This window comes from Lissotriton helveticus, chromosome 2_1 (assembly GCF_964261635.1).
Source record: "Lissotriton helveticus chromosome 2_1, aLisHel1.1, whole genome shotgun sequence".
In the NCBI taxonomy this organism is placed as follows: Eukaryota; Metazoa; Chordata; class Amphibia; order Caudata; family Salamandridae; genus Lissotriton; species Lissotriton helveticus.
Window position 1 is genome coordinate 570,809,256 of NC_136059.1, and position 12,640 is coordinate 570,821,895.

General features: G+C 45.4%; 1 protein-coding gene across 4 annotated transcripts in view; it reads left to right on the forward strand.

Annotated features, from left to right (window-relative positions):
- Window positions 1-12,640, forward strand: part of GCNT4 (glucosaminyl (N-acetyl) transferase 4) — a 221,353-nt gene that overhangs the window by 150,811 nt on the left and 57,902 nt on the right. The window lies entirely within an intron of this gene.

Sequence of the window (12,640 nt, forward strand, 5' to 3'; positions counted from 1 at the left end):
TTAATACTTAAATAAAAGCTATTGTAATTTATAATGGCAATAGCTTAAACTTTTGTAAATAACTTTTTTGAAGATTATGTTCAGTGCATTTTATTGTGACGAAAAACCAAGAACAGAAGTGAAATATTAACATCTTTTTGTGAAATTTGTAATAAAGCTTGAAACATTGAGAGAACATATTTGAACCAGTTGTTGATGAATGGTTGCACAGATTGATGCTGTGGTGGCGCTGAATGATGTTGTGGTGGCGACGAGTGATACTGTGGCGTTCAGTGATGCTGTGGTAGCGCATAGTGATGTTGTGGTGCCCCTGAGTGATGCTATGGTGGTGCTGAGTGATGCTGTGGTGATGCGATAGAGTGAGTGCGATAGATAGATAGAGTGAGTGCGATAGATAGATAGAGTGAGTGCGATAGATAGATAGAGTGAGTGCGATAGATAGATAGAGTGAGTGCGATAGATAGATAGAGTGAGTGCGATAGATAGATAGAGTGAGTGAGATAGATAGAGTGAGTGCGATAGATAGAGTGAGTGCGATAGAGTGAGTGCGATAGATAGAGTGAGTGCGATAGATAGAGTGAGTGCGATAGATAGAGTGAGTGCGATAGATAGAGTGAGTGCGATAGATAGAGTGAGTGCGATAGATAGAGTGAGTGCGATAGAGTGAGTGCGATAGATAGATAGATAGTGAGTGCGATAGATAAATAGATAGTGAGTGCGATAGATAGATAGAGTGAGTGCGATAGATAGAGTGAGTGCGATAGATAGAGTGAGTGCGATAGATAGAGTGAGTGCGATAGAGTGAGTGCGATAGATAGAGTGAGTGCGATAGATAGAGTGCGATAGATAGATAGAGTGAGTGCGATAGATAGATAGATAGTGAGTGCGATAGATAGATAGATAGTGAGTGCGATAGATAGAGTGAGTGAGTGCGATAGATAGAGTGAGTGAGTGCGATAGATAGAGTGAGTGAGTGCGATAGATAGTGAGTGCGATAGATAGTGAGTGCGATAGAGTGAGTGAGGGTGATGGAGTGAGGGCGATAGATAGATAGAGAGTGCGATAGATAGAGTGAGTGAGTGCGATAGATAGTGAGTGAGTGTGATAGATAGAGTGAGTGAGGGTGATAGAGTGAGGGCGATAGATAGAGTGAGTGCGATAGATAGATAGATAGATAGAGTGAGTGCGATAGATAGATAGATAGATAGAGTGAGTGCGATAGATAGAGTGAGTGCGATAGATAGAGTGAGTGCGATAGATAGAGTGAGTGCGATAGATAGAGTGAGTGCGATAGATAGAGTGAGTGCGATAGATAGAGTGAGTGCGATAGATAGAGTGAGTGCGATAGATAGAGTGAGTGCGATAGATAGAGTGAGTGCGATAGATAGAGTGAGTGCGATAGATAGAGTGAGTGCGATAGATAGATAGAGTGAGTGCGATAGATAGATAGAGTGAGTGCGATAGATAGATAGAGTGAGTGCGATAGATAGAGTGAGTGCGATAGATAGAGTGAGTGCGATAGATAGAGTGAGTGCGATAGATAGATAGATAGATAGTGAGTGCGATAGATAGAGTGAGTGCGATAGAGTGAGTGAGTGCGATAGATAGAGTGAGTGAGGGTGATAGAGTGAGGGCGATAGAGTGAGTGAGTGCGATAGATAGATAGAGGGAGGGCGATAGATAGATAGAGGGAGGGCGATAGATAGATAGAGTGAGTGCGATAGATAGATAGATAGTGAGTGCGATAGATAGATAGATAGATAGTGAGTGCGATAGATAGATAGAGTGAGTGCGATAGATAGAGTGAGTGAGTGCGATAGATAGAGTGAGTGAGTGCGATAGATAGAGTGAGTGAGGGTGATAGAGTGAGGGCGATAGATAGATAGAGAGTGCGATAGAGTGAGTGAGGGTGATAGAGTGAGGGCGATAGATAGATAGAGAGTGCGATAGATAGAGTGAGTGAGTGCGATAGATAGAGTGAGTGAGGGTGATAGAGTGAGGGCGATAGATAGAGTGAGTGCGATAGATAGATAGATAGATAGAGTGAGTGCGATAGATAGATAGTGAGTGCGATAGATAGATAGTGAGTGCGATAGATAGATAGTGAGTGCGATAGATAGATAGATAGTGAGTGCGATAGAGTGAGTGCGATAGATAGAGTGAGTGCGATAGATAGATAGAGTGAGTGCGATAGATAGATAGAGTGAGTGCGATAGATAGATAGAGTGAGTGCGATAGATAGATAGAGTGAGTGCGATAGATAGATAGAGTGAGTGCGATAGATAGATAGAGTGAGTGCGATAGATAGATAGAGTGAGTGCGATAGAGTGAGTGCGATAGAGTGAGTGCGATAGAGTGAGTGCGATAGAGTGAGTGCGATAGATAGAGTGAGTGCGATAGATAGAGTGAGTGCGATAGATAGAGTGAGTGCGATAGATAGAGTGAGTGCGATAGATAGAGTGAGTGCGATAGATAGAGTGAGTGCGATAGATAGAGTGAGTGCGATAGATAGAGTGAGTGCGATAGATAGAGTGAGTGCGATAGATAGAGTGAGTGCGATAGATAGAGTGAGTGCGATAGATAGAGTGAGTGCGATAGAGTGAGTGCGATAGATAGAGTGAGTGCGATAGATAGAGTGCGATAGATAGAGTGAGTGCGATAGATAGAGTGAGTGCGATAGATAGATAGAGTGAGTGCGATAGATAGATAGATAGATAGTGAGTGCGATAGATAGAGTGCGATAGATAGAGTGAGTGCGATAGATAGAGTGAGTGCGATAGATAGAGTGAGTGCGATAGATAGAGTGAGTGCGATAGATAGAGTGAGTGCGATAGATAGAGTGAGTGCGATAGATAGAGTGAGTGCGATAGATAGAGTGAGTGCGATAGATAGAGTGAGTGCGATAGATAGAGTGAGTGCGATAGATAGAGTGAGTGCGATAGATAGAGTGAGTGCGATAGATAGAGTGAGTGCGATAGATAGAGTGAGTGCGATAGATAGAGTGCGATAGATAGAGTGAGTGCGATAGATAGATAGAGTGAGTGCGATAGATAGATAGATAGATAGTGAGTGCGATAGATAGAGTGCGATAGATAGATAGAGTGAGTGCGATAGATAGATAGATAGATAGTGAGTGCGATAGATAGAGTGAGTGAGTGCGATAGATAGAGTGAGTGAGTGCGATAGATAGAGTGAGTGAGTGCGATAGATAGAGTGAGTGAGTGCGATAGATAGAGTGAGTGAGTGCGATAGATAGTGAGTGAGTGCGATAGATAGAGTGAGTGAGGGTGATAGAGTGAGGGCGATAGATAGATAGAGAGTGCGATAGATAGATAGAGAGTGCAATAGATAGATAGATAGAGTGAGTGCGATAGATAGAGTGAGTGAGTGCGATAGATAGAGTGAGTGAGTGCGATAGATAGAGTGAGTGAGTGCGATAGATAGAGTGAGTGAGTGCGATAGAGTGAGTGAGGGTGATAGAGTGAGGGCGATAGATAGAGTGAGTGCAATAGATAGATAGATAGAGTGAGTGCGATAGATAGAGTGAGTGAGTGCGATAGATAGAGTGAGTGAGTGCGATAGATAGAGTGAGTGAGGGTGATAGAGTGAAGGCGATAGAGTGAGTGAGTGCGATAGATAGATAGAGGGAGGGCGATAGATAGATAGAGGGAGGGCGATAGATAGATAGAGGGAGGGCGATAGATAGATAGAGGGAGGGCGATAGATAGATAGAGTGAGTGCGATAGATACATAGAGTGAGTGCGATAGATAGATAGATAGTGAGTGCGATAGATAGAGTGAGTGAGTGCGATAGATAGAGTGAGTGAGTGCGATAGATAGTGAGTGAGTGCGATAGATAGAGTGAGTGAGGGTGATAGAGTGAGGGCGATAGATAGATAGAGAGTGCGATAGATAGATAGAGAGTGCGATAGATAGATAGATAGAGTGAGTGCGATAGATAGAGTGAGTGAGTGCGATAGATAGAGTGAGTGAGTGCGATAGATAGAGTGAGTGAGTGCGATAGATAGAGTGAGTGAGTGCGATAGAGTGAGTGAGGGTGATAGAGTGAGGGCGATAGATAGAGTGAGTGCGATAGATAGATAGATAGAGTGAGTGCGATAGATAGAGTGAGTGAGTGCGATAGATAGAGTGAGTGAGTGCGATAGATAGAGTGAGTGAGGGTGATAGAGTGAAGGCGATAGAGTGAGTGAGTGCGATAGATAGATAGAGGGAGGGCGATAGATAGATAGAGGGAGGGCGATAGATAGATAGAGGGAGGGCGATAGATAGATAGAGGGAGGGCGATAGATAGATAGAGTGAGTGCGATAGATACATAGAGTGAGTGCGATAGATAGATAGATAGTGAGTGCGATAGATAGATAGTGAGTGCGATAGATAGATAGATAGTGAGTGCGATAGATAGATAGATAGAGTGAGTGCGATAGATAGATAGATAGAGTGAGTGCGATAGATAGATAGAGTGAGTGCGATAGATAGATAGAGTGAGTGCGATAGATAGTGAGTGAGTGCGATAGATAGAGTGAGTGAGTGCGATAGATAGAGTGAGCGAGGGTGATAGAGTGAGGGCGATAGAGTGAGTGCGATAGATAGAGTGAGTGAGTGCGATAGAGTGAGTGAGTGCAATAGATAGAGTGAGTGAGGGTGATAGAGTGAGGGCGATAGATAGAGTGAGTGCGATAGATAGATAGAGGGAGGGCGATAGATAGATAGAGGGAGGGCGATAGATAGATAGAGGGAGGGCGATAGATAGATAGATAGAGGGAGGGCGATAGATAGTGAGTGAGGGTGATAGAGTGAGGGCGATAGATAGAGTGAGTGCGATAGATAGAGTGAGTGAGTGCGATAGATAGAGTGAGTGAGTGCGATAGATAGAGTGAGTGAGTGCGATAGATAGATAGAGGGAGGGCGATAGATAGATAGAGGGAGGGCGATAGATAGATAGAGGGAGGGCGATAGATAGATAGAGTGAGTGCGATAGATAGATAGAGTGAGTGCGATAGATAGATAGAGTGAGTGCGATAGATAGATAGAGTGAGTGCGATAGATAGAGTGAGTGCGATAGAGTGAGTGCGATAGAGTGAGTGCGATAGATAGATAGAGTGAGTGCGATAGATAGATAGAGTGAGTGCGATAGATAGAGTGAGTGCGATAGATAGAGTGAGTGCGATAGATAGATAGAGTGAGTGCGATAGATAGATAGAGTGAGTGCGATAGATAGATAGAGTGAGTGCGATAGATAGATAGAGTGAGTGCGATAGATAGAGTGAGTGCGATAGAGTGAGTGAGGGTGATAGAGTGAGGGCGATAGATAGAGTGAGTGCGATAGATAGATAGATAGATAGAGTGAGTGCGATAGATAGAGTGAGTGAGTGCGATAGATAGAGTGAGTGAGTGCGATAGATAGAGTGAGTGAGGGTGATAGAGTGAGGGCGATAGATAGAGTGAGTGCGATAGATAGAGTGAGTGCGATAGATAGAGTGAGTGAGGGTGATAGTGAGGGCGATAGATAGAGTGAGTGCGATAGATAGATAGATAGATAGAGTGAGTGCGATAGATGGAGTGAGTGAGTGCGATAGATAGAGTGAGTGAGTGCGATAGATAGAGTGAGTGAGGGTGATAGAGTGAGGGCGATAGATAGAGTGAGTGCGATAGATAGATAGATAGATAGAGTGAGTGCGATAGATAGATAGATAGATAGAGTGAGTGCGATAGATAGAGTGAGTGCGATAGAGTGAGTGCGATAGATAGAGTGAGTGCGATAGATAGAGTGAGTGCGATAGATAGAGTGAGTGCGATAGATAGAGTGAGTGCGATAGATAGAGTGAGTGCGATAGATAGAGTGAGTGCGATAGATAGAGTGAGTGCGATAGATAGAGTGAGTGCGATAGATAGAGTGAGTGCGATAGAGTGAGTGCGATAGATAGAGTGAGTGCGATAGAGTGAGTGCGATAGAGTGAGTGCGATAGATAGATAGAGTGAGTGCGATAGATAGAGTGAGTGCGATAGATAGAGTGAGTGCGATAGATAGAGTGAGTGCGATAGAGTGAGTGCGATAGATAGAGTGAGTGCGATAGAGTGAGTGCGATAGATAGAGTGAGTGCGATAGATAGATAGAGTGAGTGCGATAGATAGAGTGAGTGCGATAGATAGAGTGAGTGCGATAGATAGAGTGAGTGAGTGCGATAGATAGATAGAGGGAGGGCGATAGATAGATAGAGGGAGGGCGATAGATAGATAGAGGGAGGGCGATAGATAGATAGAGTGAGTGCGATAGATAGATAGAGTGAGTGCGATAGATAGATAGAGTGAGTGCGATAGATAGAGTGAGTGCGATAGAGTGAGTGCGATAGAGTGAGTGCGATAGATAGATAGAGTGAGTGCAATAGATAGAGTGAGTGCGATAGATAGAGTGAGTGCGATAGATAGAGTGAGTGCGATAGATAGAGTGAGTGCGATAGATAGAGTGAGTGCGATAGATAGAGTGAGTGCGATAGATAGAGTGAGTGCGATAGATAGAGTGAGTGCGATAGATAGAGTGAGTGCGATAGATAGAGTGAGTGCGATAGATAGAGTGAGTGAGTGCGATAGATAGAGTGAGTGAGTGCGATAGATAGAGTGAGTGAGGGTGATAGAGTGAGGGCGATAGATAGATAGTGAGTGCGATAGATAGATAGATAGTGAGTGCGATAGATAGAGTGAGTGAGTGCGATAGATAGAGTGAGTGAGTGCGATAGATAGAGTGAGTGAGTGCGATAGAGTGAGTGAGTGCGATAGATAGATAGAGGGAGGGCGATAGATAGATAGAGGGAGGGCGATAGATAGAGTGAGTGCGATAGATAGAGTGAGTGCGATAGATAGAGTGAGTGCGATAGATAGAGTGAGTGCGATAGATAGAGTGAGTGCGATAGAGTGAGTGCGATAGATAGAGTGAGTGCGATAGAGTGAGTGCGATAGAGTGAGTGCGATAGATAGATAGAGTGAGTGCGATAGATAGAGTGAGTGCGATAGATAGAGTGAGTGCGATAGATAGAGTGAGTGCGATAGAGTGAGTGCGATAGATAGAGTGAGTGCGATAGAGTGAGTGCGATAGATAGAGTGAGTGCGATAGATAGATAGAGTGAGTGCGATAGATAGAGTGAGTGCGATAGATAGAGTGAGTGCGATAGATAGAGTGAGTGAGTGCGATAGATAGATAGAGGGAGGGCGATAGATAGATAGAGGGAGGGCGATAGATAGATAGAGGGAGGGCGATAGATAGATAGAGTGAGTGCGATAGATAGATAGAGTGAGTGCGATAGATAGATAGAGTGAGTGCGATAGATAGAGTGAGTGCGATAGATAGAGTGAGTGAGGGTGATAGAGTGAGTGAGTGCGATAGATAGAGTGAGTGAGTGCGATAGATAGAGTGAGTGAGGGTGATAGAGTGAGGGCGATAGATAGAGTGAGTGCGATAGATAGATAGAGGGAGGGCGATAGATAGATAGAGGGAGGGCGATAGATAGATAGATAGAGGGAGGGCGATAGATAGATAGATAGAGGGAGGGCGATAGATAGAGTGAGTGAGGGTGATAGAGTGAGGGCGATAGATAGATAGAGAGTGCGATAGATAGAGTGAGTGAGTGCGATAGATAGAGTGAGTGAGGGTGATAGAGTGAGGGCGATAGATAGAGTGAGTGCGATAGATAGATAGAGTGAGTGCGATAGATAGATAGAGTGAGTGCGATAGATAGATAGAGTGAGTGCGATAGATAGAGTGAGTGCGATAGATAGAGTGAGTGAGGGTGATAGAGTGAGTGAGTGCGATAGATAGATAGAGGGAGGGCGATAGATAGATAGAGGGAGGGCGATAGATAGATAGAGGGAGGGCGATAGATAGAGGGAGGGCGATAGATAGATAGAGGGAGGGCGATAGATAGAGTGAGGGCGATAGATAGAGGGAGGGCGATAGATAGATAGAGGGAGGGCGATAGATAGATAGAGGGAGGGCGATAGATAGAGGGAGGGCGATAGATAGATAGAGGGAGGGCGATAGATAGAGGGAGGGCGATAGATAGAGGGAGGGCGATAGATAGATAGATAGAGGGAGGGCGATAGATAGAGGGAGGGCGATAGATAGATAGATAGATAGAGGGAGGGTGATAGATAGATAGATAGATAGAGGGAGGGAGGGCGATAGATAGATAGAGGGAGGGCGATAGATAGAGGGAGGGCGATAGATAGATAGAGGGAGGGCGATAGATAGATAGAGGGAGGGCGATAGATAGATAGAGGGAGGGCGATAGATAGATAGATAGAGGGAGGGCGATAGATAGATAGAGGGAGGGCGATAGATAGAGGGAGGGCGATAGATAGAGGGAGGGCGATAGATAGATAGAGGGAGGGCGATAGATAGATAGAGGGAGGGCGATAGATAGATAGATAGATAGAGGGAGGGCGATAGATAGATAGATAGATAGATAGATAGAGGGAGGGTGATAGATAGAGGGATGGTGATAGATAGAGGGAGGGTGATAGATAGATAGAGGGAGGGCGATAGATAGATAGAGGGAGGGCGATAGATAGATAGAGGGAGGGCGATAGATAGATAGAGGGAGGGCGATAGATAGATAGAGGGAGGGCGATAGATAGATAGAGGGAGGGCGATAGATAGATAGATAGATAGAGGGAGGGCGATAGATAGATAGATAGAGGGAGGGCGATAGATAGATAGATAGATAGATAGAGGGAGGGCGATAGATAGATAGAGTGAGTGTGAGAAGTTGGCCTGGTATATGATGTTCACTATTCTAGTGAGCACCTTGCACAGGCCAAACAACCCTTATGGTGATGGTTGTAAAGTCAACCTTATAGACCAGCTGTCCTAGTGGTAGCATGGACAAAAGCAGTCTTAGGCTAAACTCAAGAGGGCATGTGAAGCCAGATGTTCATATGCAAACCTTTTAATACCAAATGAAAGGACACCACACAGGTTATATATTCAAAATATATATGTATTTATTTCTAAATAGATCCCCTTAAATCTTAATGAGCACAGGAGCACAAGCGTATAACAAGTAACTTAATATAACATATAAAAGTTGCACAAATATGGATAGGCCCTGAAAACCATATACTAAAATAGTGGTATAAGAACCACGTCACAAACAATGGTAAGGCCTAGGGCCTTGGGAATCGTTGGGGCTACACTGGACTAACAGCAGTTAGGACATGGGAGGCCCACAGGATGCGGGTGCAGCGTCTGAATGCACACACGTGCACCAATAGAAGTCAATGGGTGCGTAAAGTTAGAAAGTTGCAGATTTGGAAGTCTTCCGACTGGACTAGAACTTAACCACTTAAAACTAGGACACTAGGGATGTAACTCTCTACAGGGGCACCGCAGTACTCTCGTTACCTCACCCACAGGAAGCGGGTGCATAGGTGTCAAAGTGTGTTGGGTTTCGTCGTGGAGTTCTATGGAGCCTTGGAGAAAAGATGCTGCAGGCGACCAGGAGAGAAGAGTCTGGTTGGATCCAAGGGTGGATCGAAGATGTAGAGTACCTGAAAGCAGAGGGGACAGAGTCTGGGTCACTAGCCGGTGACCAGGAAGGAACCAGGCGATGTCGGGTTGCGATCAGGTGATGTCGTGAAGCTTGTCTCCGCTGCCACGTGGACCAGGAGGTGTCGACGACGACCAGGCGCTGGGCACGTACTGTCTCACTGTGGAAAAGTAAATTTTGCCATGTTCTGTGTCCCTACGTGTTCCCCATCTTATGTTATGTGTGCATGATTAATATGCATATGTATTCCCCATGATCGATTAAAGACGCAATTACAGTTGTGTCCATCTCTAGTATGCCAGTTTCCAGTTCTCGTGAAAGCTACGAGTATTAGGCCTATGTAAAGCTACGTTGCCACGTTTCTCAGTGTGCACGTTATTTCATTGTAAAGTCCCTGTTTCTAGGCCTCAAAAGGGCCCGGACTCAGATTCAGCTCCTGTCTCCTGAACCCTCTCCGAGGAGCGATACAGCCCCCACCTGTATCCCTGACCCTTCACTTACTTCCTGCCTCACAGTGCCCGGCTCGGCCTGGCTCTGCCTGTCAGTCTGCCAAGAGTATGTTATGATTCTAGTTATCAGTCCAGCTCTCCTTCCCTGCATTCCTAAGCTACTGAATCGCATCAATAGTTTCCGTCATGGTCTAGCCTTTACGTCTCCATGTAAGAGAAATACTGTATTAATGGTCATTTAATATCCCTCAACACACACTACATGTAGAATAATGCATGCACCAGTCTTAGTGTCTGTTAGCCTTTGCCCTGATAACTTTTGGATTCTATCAACATGTTCTCTAAACATCAGATACTAGATAGTGTTTAGGTACATGTCGCTCTGACTCTCCAGACTTTCGTCTCTCCTTCTAGCTCAGAAGTCATAGCCCCCAGCTTCTCCCTAGTTACACGTCATTGCCAGCTTGCGCGCACCACTAGGTTAGAGGTCCCGGCTCCTTAGGTAGCCCCCTCCATGTTTCCGCCCCATTTGTGACATATTCCGTTACGTTTACATCACATGTCTATGTATACGCCCTGTTCACGCCTCTTGTTACACCTCCTTTCTGCCTTATCTTTCGCGACTGCTACAGGCCCCGCCCACTGCTACGCCTATTGTATTGAACATCATGTATTTTGTTTAACTATATATGCTTGTGCACGGTTATTAAAAGTTGCTAGCCATCCCAGATCTTCCCCGTGCAGGTTGTCCTGTTCCTGTCCTTTATGCTGTATTAAAACCTGCAAACTCCTACTACCTCGAATCTTGACTCTTATTTATTGAGCTATCTGTTATTGTTATATCTAGTCAAAAATAGAGGTATTATTTTTTTATTTACCACATAATGGCGCCCGAATAGGGACTTGCCCTTTCCCCACGCGCCGGAGAAGCCACGCAAGCCCCCTGATCCTCTGCAGCCGTGACGGAACCATACCGTGCACGTGCAGATATTTCTGCCTCAAGTATCCCTCAGGCCCACGGAGGAGACGGAGGTTGCGGTCCAGCATCCAGACGAGGCGGTGGAGGAACGCGGCGAGTCCGACCAGAGCCCAAGCCGAGAGTCCAAGGTCCGAGGTATCCGGAGGCCCACCCGTAACAGAAGTCCGAAGTTCGTCCGTCCGGCGTCGTAGCAGTCCAGTCCAGTCCGAGGCCTTCCGTTCTTGCTGCCCGGTGAGTACCATTGCTGGGGTAGTATCTAGACAGGGTCAATTGCATTGTCTCTGGTCCGTGGGTTTGGGTACGCAGATCCAACACGAAGTGTCCACTTAGGTGGATGCGGGTCCTGACGTGTCTCTTTATGAGACCGGTAAGTTTCGTACTGTTTTAGCAGTGCATCTAGTTTCTGTTCTAGTCCGTTCTGTTCTCGAGAAATTCATGTATTCTGTTTTCAGTATTCCAGGTAGTGTTTTGCCCGAACTGTTATCCTAAATGTCATTCATGTATTTCAATGTCGTGGAATGAATGTGTTGTTCAGTAATCATCGTGTTCATTGTGTATTGTATTGTGTCTAGACTCCAGCCCAGTCATGCCATTGTTTTCCAAGTTACGTCAGTTAAAAACTAGAAAAGGTCTGTTAGAAGAAGCAGTTCCTGTCCCGCCTAGGGACAGTCCAGGTCATTTTATGTATAAAAAGCATGGCATAAGTGCCATATTATATCTAGATTTATGGGTGGAGTACACCAAACAGTTAGAAGAAAAGTATAGATGGCCCGTATCGGGTACATGGGATGCCGAGTGCATCATGCGAGTAGAAGAAGTATTATGGAAAAAGAAAGCCAGACAGTCACAGAAAGATGCCATCGAGTTATGGCGCAAAGAATCTCATAAAAGAACCGAAAAAGAAATCAGAAAGTCAGAATTAAGTAGAGAATCCTTAGAAAGAGCCCAAGAAAGGGAATTAATCGAAATAGGTGAACGAGTTAAAACCGAACAGTCAGTCAGACAGAGGAATGCTCTCATTAAGGGTATGTATCCTCTTCTTGCCGAGGGCTTGCCAAAAGCAACCCCGGAAGCACCATGTAATTTTCCGCCACCCTTAGTTCCGACCAAGCTACGTCACAAACCGACCGCAGCTGATATTTTTCTCTCGTCCTATTTGGACGACACAGTCCCAGAATATGCAAATCCTGTTCCGCCAGCTCCTGTAAATAATGTAATTCATGGTCCTCCAGCCACCGGGGCACCTGTTGCAGTACCTGTTACGGTACCCCTGGTCCAGCCCGTAGTACAAATTCCCGCCACATCAGTCACTCTGCCAGCACGAAGAGTATCAGTCGACGATTCCAGTTTAGGGGCCGCGGGAGGAGGTCCTCCTGGTACCCCGCCGCCAAGTAGACGTTTAGGAGCAGTCGAGTTACATGAACGTGCGTTACAGCGTACGCCTAAATATAAGTCCATTGCAGAAATCAGGCGACTTCTTACTGAATGCTGTTATGATCCAGTCCCAGGCGAGGATAGTATGGTTATATATTCCGTACGTATAAGACAGGTGTCCGAGTATTTGGTCACCCTACCGAATATGAAAGAAGATCTAGACAGAATGCATCGTTTCATTCGTACAGGACAAGATCCAGAAAGTATTGCTGAAGTC